The following is a 20,734-nucleotide window of genomic DNA, read 5'->3' as shown; positions in this document are numbered from 1 at the left end:
GCCTCTTCCCAACAACCCTGGCCATTGGCTATCGGGGTCTGCTGGCGGGAGGGCTTATCGGAACCCGGGAGCCCCCTTTAATAAGGGGGCCCCAAGATACTGGCCCCCCACCCTATGTGAATGAGTATGGTGTACAGAAGAAGAAGAAGAAGAGAAGGCAGTGGCTGCGGCAACGACAGAAGACCGGGCCACCGCTAGTAAAAGAGCTGGGAGAAGAAAGTGGAGGCCCGGCAAGAAGAACCGAAGAGGGGGACAAGACCCCCAAAGTCGGAAGAAGAGGCGGCGGTGACAGAAGACTGGGCCACCGCTAGTAAAAGAGCTGGAAGAAGAAAGTGGAGGCCCGGCAAGAAGAACCGAAGAGGGGGACAAGACCTCCAAAGAGGGGGACAAGCCCCCCTGAAGACGGAAGAAGACCCCCGGGCGGCAACAAAGAAGAAGCGGAGGAAATAGCGGAGGAGTCCGGCGAGAAGATCCCCCCCAAGACGGAAGAAGACCCCCGGAACTGTGCAATAAATTATTATAAAGCCTTGTGTTGTGTTTTATTTACATTTTTTTCACCAGGTGAATGGGTAGGGGTACATTGTACCCTTTACTCATTCACATAGGGTGGAGGGCCAGTATCTGGGGGCCCCCTTATTAAAGAGGGCTCCCAGATTCGGATAAGCCCCCCACCCGCAGACCCCGACAACCAACGGCCAGGGTTGTCGGGAAGAGGTCCTTGTCCTCATCAACGTGGGGACAAGGTGCTTTGGGGTGCAAAAGCACCCCCCCAGGTTGAGGGCACGTGGCCTGGTACGGCTCAGGAGGGGGCTCGTTCCCACCTCCTTTCCTGACCGGCTGGGCTGCGTGCTCGGATAAGGGTATGATATGGACCTTGGGGGGGACCCCTACGCCGTTTTTTTGGCGTAGAGCTTCCCCTTTAAGTCCATACCAGATGACAGGGTCAGCGAGGTGTCATTCTCGCCGATTGAGGTGGCAACATTGACCTCCTTTGCTAGTCCCGTCTACCTGGAGCCGCGTTCAAAATGAACGGTCTTTTCTCCATGTGCGGGTAAGTCCGTTCATTTCAAAGTACGGCGGACTAGCACACAGTCGGCCAGATTGTCTGCCAGACTCGCAGTCCGGCAGACAATTTTGAGTCAAAACTACTTTCTAAGTCTGCCGGACTTTGGGAAAAAAAAGTCCGCCGGAGCCCACACATGGGCGGATTGTTAATTATTTATGCTACATACACACAATCGGACTACCTGGCGGACTTGGTCCGGCGGAGAGTCCGCTGGACCAAGTCCGCCAGGTAGTCCGATCGTGTGTACGTAGCATAAAGTGTTAATCAGCAGCCACTTAAAAACAAACTAAATAAAAACATATGATAAAAAAAATTCCACTGTTTGAAAGAACAATCAGTTTGAAAGTTTCTATCAAAGCGGCGCCCTTGTCAAATAAATTATATTGACTAGCTAGCATATATACATATAGATATGCAATAAAATGAATACGCAATAAAAAGTATCAATACATGCAGAAAGGCAATGAATAAGTGAATATGTGTAGAGTCCGTGATGAGTCTAATAAGTGGATGTAAGGGAATCTGGCGGAGAGTGCACCTTTCACCGCAATCCTCCACACTGAGCTCCACACACCCCTCTGGGGTTTAAAATCACCGAAAGGATGATAAAATCAAGCCTCAAAAGTATCCATGATATCCTGCCACCATGCACGGACTATATCACCCAGGGAAATCTCAGACGGTCAGGAAGTCCAGGAACATAAGGAGAAATAAACTCCACAGTTCCGATTTTACTATTTATTATGCGTCTCAAATTTAATTTTAAATAAATAAAAATCTTCAACATCATTCAGTAGCTGGACTCCCAAGTTGATCAGATAGCTTGATGGCAGTCTATCTAATAATCCTTCCTGGGAGGTCAGAGGTGTTTAAAGTGCTGCGGGAACACACTCAATCCACTCGCCGCTCAGCACCAAATCCTTTGTGTTTCCCAGGGGGGTCCCTGGAACACAGCATGTGATACGTCTCTTCCGGTCGCCGTAAGATCACACCCTGACCAGTTTCATCATTCTGACCTTGTCAAAGGGAGTGAACACATGGCATCCTGAAATATATTTCAAACTTTCTCCATCACCTTAAACCCTTTGTAAACCCTGAAGCCTCCATATTCAACAGGTGAACACTGGAGGCTGCAGGTTATAAGCCATAAACAGTTAATTTCCCTAAATGGCATTGGCAACTACTGACATCAAAACTAAGGACCATTACAATCTATATTGAATGTAATTTCATGGTATAAGAGTGGGTGTCAAACAACATACAGTATTAATAGAAGGTCATTGTATAACCTCTCAAATATCTAATTCTCTCAAGTAGAACCGCTATACAGATATCTGGTATAATTTGCATTAACTACTTACGCCCCAGACCATTAGACTGCCTAAAGACCAGAGGACTTTTTACAATTTGGTACTGGGCTGCTTTAGCTGGTAATTGCACGGTCATGCAATGTTGTACTCAAACTAAACTTGCGCTTTTTTTTCTACAAATAGAGTTTTCTTTTGATGGTATTTGATTGCCTCTGCGATTTTTATTTTTTGCGATATAAATGGAAAAAGACTGAAACTTTAAAAAAAAATTATATTTTCTACTTTTTGTTATAAGAAAAATCGAATAAACTAAATTTTAGTCATACATTTAGGACAAAATGTATTCAGCCACATGTCTTTGGTAAAAAAAAGTCAATAAGTGTATATTTAATGGTTTGTGCAAAAGTTATAGCATCTGCCAACTAGGGTACTTTTTCTGGAATTTATACAGCTTTTAGTTTATGACTGCCTATCTAATTTCTTGAGGTGCTAAAATGGAAGGCAGTACAACCCCCCCCCCCCCAAAAAAAATGACCCCATTTTAGAAAGTAGACACCCCAAGGAAATTTCTGAGAGGCATGTTGAGCCCATTGAATATTTCATTTTTTTTGTCCCAAGTGATTGAATAATGACCAAAAAAAATGTTTTGTACAAAAAGTTGTCACTAAATGATACATTGCTCACACATGCCATTGTCATATGTGGAATTGCACCCCAAAATACATTTTGTTACTTCTGAGTATGAGGATACCTTATGTGTGGGACTTTTTGGGAGCCTAGCTGTGTACAGGGCCCTGAAAACCAAGCATCACCTTCAGGATTTCTAAGAGCGTACATTTTTGACCTCACTCCTCACTACCTATCACTGTTTTGAAGCCCATAAAATGCCAAGATGGCACAACCCCCCCCCCCCCCAAATGACCCCATTTTGGAAAGTAGACACCCCAAGCTATTTGCTGAGAGGCATGTTGAATCCATGGAATATTTTATATTTTGATACAAGTTGTAGGAAAATGACAATTTTTTTTATTTTTTTTTTACAAAGTTGTCACTAAATTATATATTGCTCACACATACCATGGGCATATGTGGAATTACACCCCAAAATACATTCTGCTGCTTCTCCTGAGTACGGGGATACCACATGTGTGAGACTTTTTGGGAGCCTAGCCTTGTACAGGACCCCAAAAACCAAGCACCGCCTTCATGCTTTCTAAGGGTGTAATTTTTTGATTTCACTCCTCACTGCCTATCACAGTTTCGGAGGCCATGGAAACAGTAAGACATACCATACCTGCAAAGCAAATACAAAAAAACCCAGTAAAAAATAAAAATTTTTTTAACACAATCTGTGCCTAAAATATATATATATGCTGAAGCATGGGGACATCCGCCTGCAAAAGTTAGAAGCAAATGGCTCTTCCACCCCTGCTGCCCCCATGCTTCCCCCATGATATATGCTCTTTTTTTAACTGTGGTGATGAAATATCCTCCTACAGTGCTGAAGTCATGGCTTCAAACGCTGTTGCTGTCAAGATAAATAAATCTGCGCTGCAGCTGAATGGTGTCCCTCAAAACAAAAAAAGGGTTAACAATAAAACACAGTAAACAGTAAAGTATAAAAAAATTACATACCTGAAACGCAAACATGATAAAACATAATAACAATAAAACATTGCAGAATAGAATACAGTAAAAAAGAACAGAACAATAGAGAGAGAATAAAGAGAGAGAGAGAGCAATAAAATTACACATTTTTGTTTTTTGTATTTTATTCTTTTTTTTTTTTAAATTAGCTTTTTTTTTTTTTACACTTTTACACTGTAACTGTTGTAACTGTAACCGGTTCCAGGTTTGGCCATTGCATTTTGTGAGACCCTGTGAAAGTGTGCCTAGTCTGTGCAATGCTGTACCCTACGCGAATATTCAACTAGTGTATGGTAGCGTTCAAAACATTAACCAAAGCAAAGACCAGGATTGTCAAGACAGGAGGGACAATAATAATGGGTGTCACGCCTATATTGACGATTGCTGTAGACATGACATCTTCTTTGGGGGGCTCGTTGGGTAGGGGTACTCGGGAGGACATAAGGAAAATGCCTCTCATGCAACCGGCTTACTGCATTTGGATTGGGAAGGTGAGGTGGAACACCGTCTGGAAACAGAAGGGCTCTGACGATCTCTTCCTGGAATTTAAGGAAGGATCCAGTCCGTCCTGAAGTTTTGTATAGCACATGAGCGTTCAGCAAAGCCAATTGAAATACAGTAAGTATACAGAAACTTTCTTGTACCAGCGTCTGGCCTTATGGGCAACTAGGTACGGCGCCAACAACTGGTCATTGAGATCCACCCCTCCCATATTTTGGTTATATCCGTGGACACATAGGGGTTTCTCCACAACATCAGTCACCGTAGGAATTTGGACCGTCGTGTCTGCATGAAGGGAGGTAAGAACGAAAACATTCTTATTATCCCTCCACTTCACAGCGAGCAAATTATTACACTTGAAGCAGGCTCTCTGACCCAGCCTAAGACAGGAATCTACAAGCCCCAGCAATTAGGTTGCACGGTGCCACATGCTCCAATTTGATCATCAAACAAGTGACTTTTGTCTTTGCCATAACTATTTTTGGTTTGGCAGTAATTTCTATGACTAAGGCCTTATAGGCTGAAACGTGTCAACCTTTCGTATTTGCGCTTGGTCACTGTGGCCTTTTAATAAATACAAAATTTTTTAAGAACAATCACCGGAGTTCAGATCATCTTTTCTTCAAAAAGGGTGTGGCAATGGGCACAAAATTTGTGCCCAACATAGCCAGCCTATTTATGGGTGAGTGGGAGGATAAAGCTGTTCCATAATAGGAGGGTGGAGCTCCTTTTTTATAGGCGCTATATTGATGATCTCCTCCTCATATGGTCCGGCCCAGAATCCTCATTGAAATAATTTTTGGAACATCTCAATAACAATGTGAATAATATAAAATCGTCGATTCAGTGGAGCAAGGAACAAATTAGTTTCCTTGATGTAATCATCTAACAGACTAAGGCGCTCTTTAAGCCCACAGACAGGAACAGTTACCTCCCCACACATAGCAGCCATCACCCACTTTGGTTGAGGAATGTACCTGAAGATCAGATGATGAGAGTATGGAGGAAATGTTCAATGCTGGGAGAACTATGATGTACAGTCTACAGTGTTGAAAAACAGATTTCTTGAAAAAAGGGAAAAATCCAACACCTCAATACTGTTGTTGAGGAGATTAGATCTGTACCCCATGAAGAGTGTTTAAAGGATGTATCCTCAGAGGTAAGGAATACTGATCATGAGTGGGGATTCATATCTTCTTTTCACTCCCAGTATAGAGAGGTAGAGAATATTTTTTTTTTCCAATAAAAGTATTTATTAGCAAGATAGTAATAAAGAATACAGCGTATCAAGAACAATACTCACAATAAATACAGATTTCACTACATATCTTCAGATATATCTTAACATAAAACAATCTTTATAATGCACTAGTGGAGGCGTCATTAGCTAGGGTACATGAGGAAGTCTGTAATAGTGTAACATAAAATTTGGACACACACGGCCTAATTACTGAATACTATGTAATAAAGAAAGTGAACTGGGAAGACAAAGAGTTAAGGGGCGGGGGGGGGGGGGGAGGAAAAAAAGGGGAACAGTTCATAGGGTGAAATATAGAATTGCGAGGCCAGAGTGGATAGACCCCAGCGTAGGAGACTCTACTCACCCCACTTGGGGGCTATGGAGAGGCATATGGACAGATCATATACTACCAACCTGGGGACAGACTGGTGGGGTAAACACTTCAAAATCACAAGGAGGGCCTCACCTGGCTGTCAGCTCTGCAAACGTGTTGGAAAGTTTGAATTGGAGCCATGGCGCCCAGGTTCTATGAAAGCTTTCCGCCGATTCGTTGGCAATGGCCAACGTTTCTTCAAGTTTAAATATGTGGTTTACTGTATATATCCATTCTCTAATTGAGGGAGATGATGTAAGTTTCCACTACTTGGGTATTAGCGTTTTGGCTGCTATTAGAAGGTATTTAGTTAGGAATCTTTTGTATCTGGCCAGGGGGAAGTCTGAGATATGCAGGAGGCAACATGCAGGTGTGAGTTTGATTTTGGTTTCCGTAATATGTCAAATTAATTCACAAATTTTGTCCCAGAAAGTGGATATATGAGGACAGCTCCACCACATGTGTAGCATGTCACCTCTCGCTTCCCCACACCTCCAGCATGAATCCGAGGCGGGTATGACATACCAGTTTGAAAGTTTATTCGCGTTCTTCTGGATTCTCGTACTAATAGAACACTTATGGGCCAAAATGCATGCACTCTGCCATTGAGAGTCAGTAAATTGGGTCTGCAAAGCCGTCTCCCATTGTTTCCTGAACCTAGCTGATGGTAGAGAATATTTTTAATACTCACTGGCATGGTCTCTGTCTGGACAGAACCCTGAGTAAAGTTCTCCCCACTAGACTGAAGATTATGGAGACTCTATAGTAAAAAGGTACTTGACCTTCCTAGCCAGCCTCCATCCTTTTGGGATAGGGACGGCTTTTTTTCCTGTAGGAAGTGTAAAGCATGTAGGGAAGTCAGTGGACCTTTGAGAGGATTAGAGAGTTTTGTATCTCCCTCTAATAATAAGGAATTTACCGTTAAGCATTTCATCACATGCAACATGACACACGTGGTGTATGCTATGGTATGCTATGGTATGCCCCTGTTTGCTAACCTATATTGGTAGAACTAAACGTCTTTTAAAGATTTGAATAGCAGAGCACATCCATAATATTTGTATTGGTTTTAAAGATCATAAATTGTCCCTTAATTTTAAATCAGGACCCTTCTGGTCTAAAGGTTTGGGGTATTGACCACATTAAACCTGCATGGAGTGGCTCCAATATGGTGAGAGAACTCTCAAAGATAGAAACTCAGTGGATATATTTGACAGATAGTCTTACCCCTAGAGTGTTAAATGTAGATCTTGATCTAAATTGCTTCATAAGTGATTATTAGCTGTATGAAGTTTTTTACATTTTGGGGTTAGTGCGTAGACAGTGGTCACTTTTAGGTTCATGTTTATATGTGTTGGTAAAGGGACGGAGTGTCCCTTCAAGAATGATTTTATTTATATTTAGTTAGTAATTCTCAATATAATATGAAAAAGCTTTTTTTTTTTTACTTTTACCTATTGGTAATTTTATTGCAATATAAAAATATTGATTTTAGTCATTTTGAATATTTTAACTTGTTTTTTTTCTCTTTGGATAATCATTTTTTCAACCATTCATATTAATTGGTCAATAGTTTACATTTATTGATCTGTGAATTTAACCACCTCCCGCCCGCCCTATAGCCGAATGACGGCCTCAGAGCAGGCGGGTTCCTTCGCCTGGCCGTCCCTGGACGGCCTTCTGTTTACTTCCGCAATGCGCGCCGCCGGGGGCACGCATCGCGGAAGTTTTGTATTCGCCGTGTCTCCCGGAGACAGGCAAATACAGATCGCCGTGAACGGCCAATCAAAGCGGCCGTTCACAGCGCGATCACAGCTGCCAATGGGAGATGATCTCATATGTAAACATATGAGATCATCTTCCATTGCCGTGTCTCTCCCTCCTCACACAGAGACAGCGTGTGAGGAGGGAGAGCGATCTGTAAGACAGCCCCAGTGCCATCTGTCAGCCCCAGTGCCAGTGCCATCTGTCAGCCCCAGTGCCAGTGCCATCTGTCAGCCCCAGTGCCATCTGTCAGCCCCAGTGCCATCTGTCAGCCCAGTGCCATCTGCCAGTAGTGCCAGTGCCGCCAGTGCCACCTGCCAGCGCCAGTGCCAGCGCCAGTGCCACCTGCCAGCGCCAGTGCCTGCCGTCAGCCCCAGTGCCGTCAGCCCCAGTGCCGCCAGTGCCACCTGCCAGTGCCAGTGCCACCTGCCAGCACCAGTGCCACCTGCCAGCGCCAGTGCCACCTGCCAGCGCCAGTGCCATCAGCCCCAGTGCCGCCAGTGCCGTCAGCCCCAGTGCTGCCAGTGCCAGTGCCACCTGCCAGCACCAGTGCCACCTGCCAGTGCCACCTGCCAGCGCCAGTGCCATCCGTCAGCCCCAGTGCCGTCAGCCCCAGTGCCGTCAGTGCCGCCAGTGCCAGTGCCACCTGCCAGCGCCAGTGCCACCTGCCAGCGCCAGTGCCATCCGTCAGCCCCAGTGCCGTCAGCCCCAGTGCCGCCAGTGCCGCCAGTGCCACCTGCCAGTGCCACCTGCCAGCACCAGTGCCACCAGTGCTGCCAGTGCCAGTGCCGCCAGTGCCACCTGCCAGTGCCACCTGCCAGCACCAGTGCCACCTGCCAGCACCAGTGCCATCCGTCAGCCCCAGTGCCATGAGCCCCAGTGCCGCCAGCCCCAGTGCCGCCAGTGCCATGTGCCAGTGCCACCTGCCAGGGCCAGTGCCACCTGCCAGTGCCACCTGCCAGTGCCGTCAGCCCCAGTGCTGCCAGTGCCAGTGCCACCTGCCAGTGCCACCTGCCAGTGCCACCTGCCAGCGCCAGTGCCACCTGCCAGCGCCAGTGCCATCTGCCAGCCGCAGTGCCATCTGCCAGCCCCATTTGCCAGAGCAATTAGCCAGAGCAAATAGCCAGCACCATCTGCCAGTGCCATCTGCCAGTGCCAGCCCCAGTGCCATCTGTCAGCGACATCTGCCAGCGACATCTGCCAGCGACATCTGTCAGCCCCATCTGTCAACCCCATCTGTCAGCCCCATCTGCCTCCAGTGCCATCTGCCTCCAGTGCCATCTGCCTCCAGTGCCATCTGTCAGTGCCACGTGTCGTCAGTGCCACGTGTTGTCAGTGCCACGTGGGGTCACTTTTTGGGCATTTCCATTGTCCTGGTGCTCCAGGGCCTTCAAAACTGTAATAGGTGGTTGAGAAATAAGATGTGTAATTTATGCTCCTAGAACGCCTGATGGTGCTATTTCAATATTGGGCCTCTGTATGTGGTCAGGCTGTGTAAAAGTCTCACACATTTGGTATCGTTATACTCAGGAGGAGTAGTAGAACGTATTTTGGGGTTTCATTTTTGCTATGTACATGCTATGTGTTGGAAATATCTTATAAATGGACAACTTTGCGTAAAAAAAATGCGTTTTCATTTTTTTTCCACATTATCCCAAAACTTCTGGAAAAAAAATGAACCATTCAAACGACTCATTATGCCTCATAGATTATACGTTGGGGTGCTAGCTTTCCAAAATGGGGTCACTTTGTGGGCATTTCCATTGTGTTGGTGCTCCAGGGCCTTCAAAAATGTAATAGGTGGTTGAGAAATGAAATGTGTAATTTATGCTCCTAGAACGCCTGATGGTGCTATTTCAATATTGGGCCTCTGTATGTGGCCAGGCTGTGTAAAAGTCTCACACATTTGGTATCGTAATACTCAGAAGGAGTAGCAGAACGTATTTTGGGGTGTCATTTGTGGTATACAGATGCCATGTGAGAGAAATAAAATAATTACATTGAAAATTTTGTGAGAAAAAAAAAAATCTTCATTTTGCAAAGAATTGTGGGAAAAAGATGACAACATCAAAAACCTCACCATGCATCTTAATAAATACCTTGGAATGTCTACTTTCAAAAAAGGGGTCATTTGGGGGGTATTTGTACTATCCTGACTTGTTCGGGTCGCAAGAAATGAGATAGGCCACCAGTAAATCAGGTGTGATCAGTTTTGTGCGATTCGCACCACAGCTTGTAGACTCTCTAACTTTCACAAAGACCAAATAATATCCACTAATTTGGGTTATTTTTACCAAAGATATGTAGCAGTATAAATTGTGGCCAAAATTTATGAAAAAAAAAATTATAATTTGCTAAATTTTATCACAGAAACAAAGAAATATGCGTTTTCTTTCAAAATTTTCGGTCTTTTTTCATTTATAGTGTAAAAAATAAAAACCCCAGAGGTGATCAAATACCACCAAAAGAAACCTCTATTTGTGGGAAAAAAAGGACACAAAATTCATTTGGGTGCAGTGTTGCATGACTGAGTAATTGTCATTCAAAGTGTGAGAGCACCAAAAGCTGAAAATTGGTCTGGTCAGGAAGGGTGTTTAAGTGCCCAGTAAGCAAGTGGTTAATACAAATTATACCAGATATCCATATAGCGGTTCTACTCGAGGGAATTAGATATCTGAGAGGATATATAATGACCCTCTATTAATACTGTATGTTATTTGACACCCACCCTTGTACTATGAAATTACATTTAATTTGGATTTTAATGGTCCTTACTTGTGATGTCAGTAGTTGCCATTTAGGGAAATTAACCGGTTTATGGCTTATAACCTGTAGCCTCCAGTGTGCACCTGTTGATTATGGAGGCTTCAGGGTTTATAAAGGGTTAAAGGTGATATAGAAAGTTTGCAATATATTCCGGGATGCCGTGCTAGGTGATCACGCCCTTTGACAAAGTCGGAATGATGAAACCGGTCAGGGTGACCACAAGAGACGTATCACATGCTGTGTTCCAGGGACCTGGCTGGGAAACCAGAAGGATTCAGCGCTGAGCAGTGAGTGGATTGAGCGTGTTCCCGCAGCACTTTAAACACCTCCTACCTCCCAGGAAGGATTATCAGATAGACTGACATCAAGCTATCCCATCAACTTTGGAATCCAGCTACTGTATGATGTTGAAGATTTTTATTTATTTAACATAAAATTGGAGACACAATAAGTAGTAAAATCTGAACTGCTCTATTTGGAGTTTATTTCTCCTTATGTTCCTGGACTTCCTGACCCAGATTTCTCTGGGTGATCTAGTCCATGCGTGGTGGCAGGATAGCGTGGATACTTTTGAGACTTGATTTTATCATCCTTTCGGTGAGTGTAAACCCCAGACGGGTGTGTGGAGCACAGTGTGGAGGATTGCGTTGATAGGTTCACTCTCCGGAAGATTCCCTTATATCCACTTATTAGACTCATCACAGACTTTATTCTTATACACTTACTCATTGCCTTTCTGCCATGTTTTGATACTTTTTATTGCGTATTAATTTTAATGCATATCTGTATGTATATATGCTAGGTAGTTAATATAATTTATTTGAAAAGAGCTCCGCTTTGATAGAAACTTTCAAACTGATTGTTTTTTCAGTGGACTTTTTTTATCATATGTTTTCATTTACAGACTATGCTTAAGCTGAACACCAGACAGGTATAAAAGACAAAAATTAGTTGAGCGCTGTACTCATTAACACATTATTAAAGAATAAGAAACTCTCAAATGTGAACAGCCGCAAAATGGTGGGGGCTGTGAGAAACCGCAATACCCACCACACAGTCAGCGTGCATTCCACAAAGACGTAACATATAACAATGTGCGTTTCAGCCTTATGTGATTCGTCATCAAGTGCATCATCATCAGAAGTTCCGATGACGTCACTTTGATGACGAAACATATAAGCTTGAAATGCATATTGCGTCACATCTTTGTGGAATGCATGCTGTCTCTGTTGTCAGTGCATCAATTTGTCTGCCACTAATTATTTCACTTTACTGATTTTAATTTGTATTTCACACGGGTGTATTGAATTATATATTTTTTTTTTCCAAAAAAAGATTTTATTTAAAAAATGTTAGTCAATCACAATAACAGAGTTGTCATACATATGTCCAATTATCACAAAATAGCCATATAGTTAAACCAAAGCCAGTACATACTGTAGTGGAGGAACATCAATCTATTAATTTATCGCGACATGGAGTTTCTCAAGCGTACAATGGAAGATTTTAGCGAAGAGTAGGTGTTAGATAAACTGTACAAGCTATACCGAGGTAGCCTGAAGGTAAGTATTTTCAAAGAGTAATGCGTCTGTGTACGTGTCATGGTGTAGATGTCCGAGTCGGTTCCTACTCATCAGAGCAGTCGGATGAGTACCTGTACAACAAGTCTGCGTGCGTATGCATTAGAGAAGACCCGGATGCCTGGTTTAGGGCATCCAAGAAGTAGCTGGTGAAAATGAATTCTGGTGTATATAGAGATCAGGGGGGGGGGGGGGTTGGGTTGGTAGGTTGGGGGGGGATAAGGAAGTGGGATTCAGGAGGGGATCTTAGAAGGGATAGGGGAATGGAAGATGCCTCCTCGGTCTCCGCTGTGCGTTATGAGAGTTTGGCCTATTGTTGCTTCTGAAAAGTGGGGGTTGGAAGCGGGGTAAAGGTCTTTTTGCAGTCATATGGTGAGTGATGGGGAGCGGCGTGAGGTCTCCCATACTCGTCCCTTGGTTAGGGGTGGGAGCACCTCGCCACCTAGGAATTAAGGGTGAATACAGGGTTCGTTCCACAGGCCTACACCTGGAGGGTGTGGTGTTAAGTCGTGTGTTAGTGTATCAGAGCCCTATATCTATCGGTGGTTTGGAAATGTCTCCAGCAAGCCCAAGTTCTGGAAAACTTAACTGTGGAGTCTCGGGTGATTGCAATAAGTTCTTCCATTTCAGCTATTCTGTTGACTTGCCTGAGCCACTCTGATATTGTTGGGGTAATATGTGAACCCCAGTGTCTGGGAATGCACATTTTGGCTGCATTGAGGAGGGGCAGGACCAGGGTCCTTCGGTAGTGATGATTTGGAATGTCTGAGAGATGAAATAGACAGTGGGCTGGAGTGTGGTTTACTGTATATGTAGATATCATTTCTGTGAGTTCTATGACCTGCATCCAAAATGGTTGTAATACGGGGCAAGCCCACAATACGTGTAACAATGTTCCTGGTGCTTCAGCACATCTCCAGCATGTGTTGGGATAGGAAGGATTATACTTATTTAGGATTATTGGGGTTCTGTACCACCTCGTCAGGGTTTTATAATTGTTTTCTTGAATGGAAACATTTAGGGAGCCCTTGTGCGCAATTGTATACACATGCTCCCATTGTTCTTCTGTGCGTTCTAATTGTATCTCTCTTTCCCATGTCTTAAAGGTCTTCCCTTCTTTAACAGATATGTTTGTAAATAGCATAGCATATATGCTGGAAATTAGGTGTTGTTGGGGGTTCGACTGAGAGTAAAGTCGTTCAAATGGGGTCAGCTCTCTAGAGACCGCAGAGGTATGATTTAGTTCTTGTAAGAAATGACGGATTTAAAAATAAGTCCATTGTGGGATAGGGTATTCACTTTGGTTAGGTACCAAAGCAAGGCGGTCTAGCAAGAGGTCGTTGTGAAAGAAATGGTGTGCTTGGATTTCTGAATGTTCCCAATTCTGTGCTAGGAATTGTGTAGAAATGCCAGGGGGAAAGGCTGGGTTCAATCTGATAGGAGTAAGAGGGCCTGGAATGGATGAAATCTGAACTGTTCTGCAGGTCTTTCTAAAAGATCAAAGAGTCGGGTCAATAAGAGGGTGATTCTTCAATAGGGGGGGAGTGTGAATCGGTTCTATCCATGGTGCTGAGTGCAGCGGTATGTAAGTCTACAATTCTGGAAAGTTGGCAGGCCCAGTAATATCTTCTAAGGTCTGGGAGGCCGATGCCTCCTTTCGATTTTGGACGGGTTAGAACATTGTAGGCGATTCTCTGACGTTTTTGACCCCATAGGAATTTCGTAGCGAGTCTTTTATAAGATAAGAAGTATGATGGGGGGAGTTTTATAGGGATGGTTTGCAGGATATACAGAATGCGTGGCAGGATATTCATTTTGAGAATTGCAGCGCGACCAAACCAGGAGAATTGTGGTTTATTCCACCTGCTAAGATCGTCAGATATGTTTTTAAGAATGGGTAAATAGTTTCTAGTGTAAAGCTCAGAAAGGTTCGTTGTGAGGTTGATCCCTAAATATTTGAACATATCACGTCGCCATTGGAAGGGGAAGTTGTTTTCACATTGTTCAACAATTTCTTGTGGTAAGGTGACATTAAGAGCTTGGGATTTGGAAAAGTTAATTTTGAGGTTTGAAAGGAGTTAGAAGAATTTGAAATATTTTAATAGGTTTGGGATCGAAATGTGGGGTTCGGTTAGAAAAAGTAAGATGTCATCAGCAAATGCTGCTAGTTTATAGGTACGGTTCGCAATGGGTATTCCTTTAATATTTGTATTGTTTCTAAGGCAGTTCAGGAGGGGTTCTAGGGTTAGAATAAAAAGGATAGGGGAGAGAGGACACCCTTGTCTGATTCCGTTAGTCATGGAGAAGGCATTCGACAGGTGGCCATTGACCCGCACCCTTGCAGTCGGGGCAGTGTATAAAGACATTATTAAGTTGTGCATGTGATCCTGGAGACCTATATGTCTCAAAACTGCCGCCATGTAGTCCCAGGCCAATCTGTCGAACGCCTTCTCTGCGTCCAATGGCAAGAAAAAACCTTTAAATTTGTTGGTGGACATCCAATGATGTAGGTTGATGGCCTTGATCGTGTTATCCCTTGCCTCCCTTCCTGGAACAAAACCTACCTGATCTTTCTTTATCAGACACGGCAGGAAGGGAAGCAAGCGATTGGCAAGAACTTTGGCAAAAAGCTTTATATCTATGTTTAGTAGAGAAATTGGCCTATAATTGGTGACTATAGCTGGGTCTTTTCCATCTTTTGGTATCATGGTTACGTGGGCCTCGAGGAGTCTGTGGAAAGGGCGTGTGGAGGATGACAGAGAGTTGAAATTCTTCAATAGGGGGGGAGTGTGAATCGGTTCTATCCATGGTGCTGAGTGCAGCGGTATGTATGTCTACAATTCTGGAAAGTTGGCAGGCCCAGTAATATCTTCTAAGGTCTGGGAGGCCGATGCCTCCTTTCGATTTTGGACGGGTTAGAACATTGTAGGCGATTCTCTGACGTTTTTGACCCCATAGGAATTTCGTAGCGAGTCTTTTATAAGATAAGAAGTATGATGGGGGGAGTTTTATAGGGATGGTTTGCAGGATATACAGAATGCGTGGCAGGATATTCATTTTGAGAATTGCAGCGCGACCAAACCAGGAGAATTGTGGTTTATTCCACCTGCTAAGATCGTCAGATATGTTTTTAAGAATGGGTAAATAGTTTCTAGTGTAAAGCTCAGAGAGGTTCGTTGTGAGGTTGATCCCTAAATATTTGAACATATCACGTCGCCATTGGAAGGGGAAGTTGTTTTCACATTGTTCAACAATTTCTTGTGGTAAGGTGACATTAAGAGCTTGGGATTTGGAAAAGTTAATTTTGAGGTTTGAAAGGAGTTAGAAGAATTTGAAATATTTTAATAGGTTTGGGATCGAAATGTGGGGTTCGGTTAGAAAAAGTAAGATGTCATCAGCAAATGCTGCTAGTTTATAGGTACGGTTCGCAATGGGTATTCCTTTAATATTTGTATTGTTTCTAAGGCAGTTCAGGAGGGGTTCTAGGGTTAGAATAAAAAGGATAGGGGAGAGAGGACACCCTTGTCTGATTCCGTTAGTCATGGAGAAGGCATTCGACAGGTGGCCATTGACCCGCACCCTTGCAGTCGGGGCAGTGTATAAAGACATTATTAAGTTGTGCATGTGATCCTGGAGACCTATATGTCTCAAAACTGCCGCCATGTAGTCCCAGGCCAATCTGTCGAACGCCTTCTCTGCGTCCAATGGCAAGAAAAAACCTTTAAATTTGTTGGTGGACATCCAATGATGTAGGTTGATGGCCTTGATCGTGTTATCCCTTGCCTCCCTTCCTGGAACAAAACCTACCTGATCTTTCTTTATCAGACACGGCAGGAAGGGAAGCAAGCGATTGGCAAGAACTTTGGCAAAAAGCTTTATATCTATGTTTAGTAGAGAAATTGGCCTATAATTGGTGACTATAGCTGGGTCTTTTCCATCTTTTGGTATCATGGTTACGTGGGCCTCGAGGAGTCTGTGGAAAGGGCGTGTGGAGGATGACAGAGAGTTGAAATTCTTCAATAGGGGGGGAGTGTGAATCGGTTCTATCCATTGTGCTGAGTGCAGCGGTATGTATGTCTACAATTCTGGAAAGTTGGCAGGCCCAGTAATATCTTCTAAGGTCTGGGAGGCCGATGCCTCCTTTCGATTTTGGACGGGTTAGAACATTGTAGGCGATTCTCTGACGTTTTTGACCCCATAGGAATTTCGTAGCGAGTCTTTTATAAGATAAGAAGTATGATGGGGGGAGTTTTATAGGGATGGTTTGCAGGATATACAGAATGCGTGGCAGGATATTCATTTTGAGAATTGCAGCGCGACCAAACCAGGAGAATTGTGGTTTATTCCACCTGCTAAGATCGTCAGATATGTTTTTAAGAATGGGTAAATAGTTTCTAGTGTAAAGCTCAGAGAGGTTCGTTGTGAGGTTGATCCCTAAATATTTGAACATATCACGTCGCCATTGGAAGGGGAAGTTGTTTTCACATTGTTCAACAATTTCTTGTGGTAAGGTGACATTAAGAGCTTGGGATTTGGAAAAGTTAATTTTGAGGTTTGAAAGGAGTTAGAAGAATTTGAAATATTTTAATAGGTTTGGGATCAAAATGTGGGGTTCGGTTAGAAAAAGTAAGATGTCATCAGCAAATGCTGCTAGTTTATAGGTACGGTTCGCAATGGGTATTCCTTTAATATTTGTATTGTTTCTAAGGCAGTTCAGGAGGGGTTCTAGGGTTAGAATAAAAAGGATAGGGGAGAGAGGACACCCTTGTCTGATTCCGTTAGTCATGGAGAAGGCATTCGACAGGTGGCCGTTGACCCGCACCCTTGCAGTCGGGGCAGTGTATAAAGACATTATTAAGTTGTGCATGTGATCCTGGAGACCTATATGTCTCAAAACTGCCGCCATGTAGTCCCAGGCCAATCTGTCGAACGCCTTCTCTGCGTCCAATGGCAAGAAAAAACCTTTAAATTTGTTGGTGGACATCCAATGATGTAGGTTGATGGCCTTGATCGTGTTATCCCTTGCCTCCCTTCCTGGAACAAAACCTACCTGATCTTTCTTTATCAGACACGGCAGGAAGGGAAGCAAGCGATTGGCAAGAACTTTGGCAAAAAGCTTTATATCTATGTTTAGTAGAGAAATTGGCCTATAATTGGTGACTATAGCTGGGTCTTTTCCATCTTTTGGTATCATGGTTACGTGGGCCTCGAGGAGTCTGTGGAAAGGGCGTGTGGAGGATGACAGAGAGTTGAAAGCTTTGAGAAAAGGGTTAGAGAGAATGTCTGTAAAGGTTTTGAAATAGGTGGCTGTGAACCCACCCGGGCCTGGGCTCTTCCCTGATTTTAATTGTTTAATTGCCAATTTTAGTTCCTCTTCAGATATAGGATTATCTAGTTGACGGGCATCTTCTTGGTCAATGGGTGTTGGGCAATGTTCATTAAAAAAGTTTTCCATAAGGGTGTGTCGGTTGCTATTCGCTAAGGGATCACCTGTACTTGTGTTGAGATTATAGAGGCAAGTGTAGTATGATTCAAAATGGGAAGCTATTTCTGGGGTTGTGACCTTCCGCCTGCCCTGGGGGTCATTGATGGTGGGGATATTACTCAGGGCTTTATTTTTCTGAATAGCTCTGGCTAAGTATTTCCCACTTTTGTTACCAAATTCATAAAACAACTTCTGTTGAAGGACAAATTTTCGTTTCGTTTTATGGGCGAGTTCCGTCAGAAGAAGTTCACGGTGGTGTATCAGGTCAAGATACGTTTGTTGGGCTTGGGTCTGTTTGTGAGCTAACTCAAGAGTTTTGATTTTCTGGACTAGGGTTGTAATCGTGGCTTGATGTGTTTTCTTTCGGGCCGTTTTTAGAGCAATGAATTTGCCCCTCAGAACGCATTTATGGGCCTCCCACTGCGTTATTGGGGAAGTTTCACCATTGTCGTTCTCTAAGAAGAAGTTTTGAATGGTCTGTCTAATGGTTAATATGTCTTCTTCTGTTGTCAGTAGGGTGGAATCAAGGCGCCAGGTTTTCGAACATGTGTTGAGGTCTGGGAACGTGAGTGTCATGGTGATGGGATGGTGATCTAAAAGGAGCATCGGTTCAATGGTAGCATGGGAAAGGAAAGGAAGATCTGTCTGAGAGAGAAAGAGATAGTCGAATCTTGAGTACTTGTTATGTGGGGCTGAAAAGAATGTGTAATCTTTATCATTCGGATGTAGGGTATGCCAAGTGTCATGTAAGAACAGGTTTTGAAGTTGGATTTTGATATGGCGGAGGGTTCTGTAAGGCAATGATGCTGTGCCTGACGAGGTGTCCAGTAGGGGGTAGAGAGCTACATTGAAATCTCCACCAAGAATGGTTATTCCAGTGGAGAATTCCATCAGGAGTTGGGAGACTTGCCTAAAGAAGGTCGCTTGTGAGGAATTAGGGCTGTAAATGTTAGCTAAGGTCATCGGTCGGCCTTGGATCTTCTCTTTTAGAAATAGGTATCTGCCTTCCTTATCTATAAGGGAATCTAAATGTTCCCATTGCACATTTTTGGAGAACAGAATGGAGACTCCTTTAGTTTTTGCTTGTGGATTCGTAGAATGATAGGCGGTTGGAAACAAGTGGTTTGTGAGTTTAGGAATCTTATCTGTGCGAAAATGTGACTCTTGTAAGAAGACGATATTTGCTTTTAGTTTGTGCATTTGGGCAAGAATTTGTCTACGTTTTTCCGGGATATTAAGCCCTTTCGCATTCAGGGATACAATCTTCAGCGTGGTATGTTTACTGATGGATCGGACGTGAGTCATGATGTGCGAATGAAGAGGTGTTTAAAGAGTATGGAAGAAGGTAGTTCCCCAATTAGTCGGGTTTGAGTGGTTAAGGAGAGGGCCGACTGCCCAGAGGGCAGGGCAGTGCTCCAAGTATTGGCACAGCGAAGACCGAGGGGGTCAGAGGGGAGTGTGAATGGGGGAGGTGTGGCGAGGGGGTGAAAGGGGAAAGAGAGAGAGAGAAAAAAAAAGAGGGGGAGGGTTGAAAGAAGGGGGAGTAAACGGGAATCAGTGGGACGAACCAAAGAAGTGGCCGGTAGGTCGGGAGTATACCGGGCGTAGGGAGAGGTGAGCCGATCTCTCCCTAGGCACGTTGGGTGAAACCGGTAGGGTTTAGCGGGAATATCCTGTATTCCCGTCGTATTGAATTTTATTATAAGCTGCATAAGTACCTGAATTTGATATACGCCTCTTTGATTCCCAAGGTTTTAGGGCTGTGTCCTTCCTGCTGTAAAGAGATATTAATGCTGGATACAATACTGGCAGAAGTGATCTTTTAAATGTCCTTACCGGACCCATATGCACTAGTTGCATTACTTTCTTTGAACTAGTCTGGCTCTGGCTGTGTATAGGGTGTTCTGTTTGGCTAACAGTAGCTGTCTCTCTTGAGAAAGTTTATACAGGTGATAAGGAAACAATGTCCCTTTGTGACTGGAACCCTGCTAAGTGATCCTATTGAACTACTATATCTTATATAGCAATGATCAATAGGGCTACAGTAAAATAACATCTCTGCACTTGTGGTTCTCACCTAGTGGCTACAGTGAAATAGCCTCTCCGCACTTGTTATGCCATCTATCTCCCTTGCTATGGGCATCGCCTGATCTATAGGTGGATCAGTTGAAGCTATTTTATGTCTGAAATATAAGGTTCATTTTTTACAAATCATTGAGTAATCGGTTCTGAAGAAGCTAATAAGTGAAAAGCGTCAACCATCCCTATGATATCTTCTGTAACTACTTTGTTGAACCTTATAATCATTTGATGATTTTACTGTATCTCTATGTATAAACCTTTTGTAAAATAAATGTATTAAAAAGTATTTTAGTGAAACAGTTCCTCTTTGGTACCATAATAATCCATCATGCTGGTTCCCTGTTTATGTAAATTCTGTAAAGGATGAGGTACCCCCATAGTCTAAAACAGGGGTATCCAAACTATGGCTCTTCAGCTGTTTAGGCACTACAACTCCCATCATGCCTAGTGAATGTCAGAGTTTTTAAATGCCTCATGGGATGTGTGATTCAACAGCTGGTGGGCCATAGTTTGGAGATCCCTGGTCTAAAACATTCACCTTTTCATATAAGGTTTAGACTGGAAGAGGGAAAGCAACACAAGGGGCCAATCAGTTGTGCTGATGCAGGTAGCATGGTAATAGGTGGCAAGAATACAGTGACAAAGAAATGAGCTCATCAATATGCTTCTTCCCTTTTTACTGTCCAAATCTCTAGGATGGAGACAAGACATGTAAGTGTTACTGAAATGCTGCAGAGAGAATTCTGGTCTCCTCTCCCCACGCAGGGTTTTGCTCTGTGGCAGACCTGTATAAATTCACTTTAAACACAGCTTTCACCAGATTGCAGTATTGGCTTCGGGGTGAGTGTGAATTAAATTATTTTTTTTCCTCATACTTCTTTATATATTGAATACCTCTTGCAACACGTACACATGACAAC

This window comes from Lithobates pipiens, unplaced genomic scaffold, assembly GCF_037356315.1.
Source record: "Lithobates pipiens isolate NorthernLeopardFrog02 unplaced genomic scaffold, aLitPip1_a1.2 Scaffold_10, whole genome shotgun sequence".
Lineage (NCBI taxonomy): Eukaryota > Metazoa > Chordata > Amphibia > Anura > Ranidae > Lithobates > Lithobates pipiens.
Note: the sequence above shows the minus strand (reverse complement) of the source record.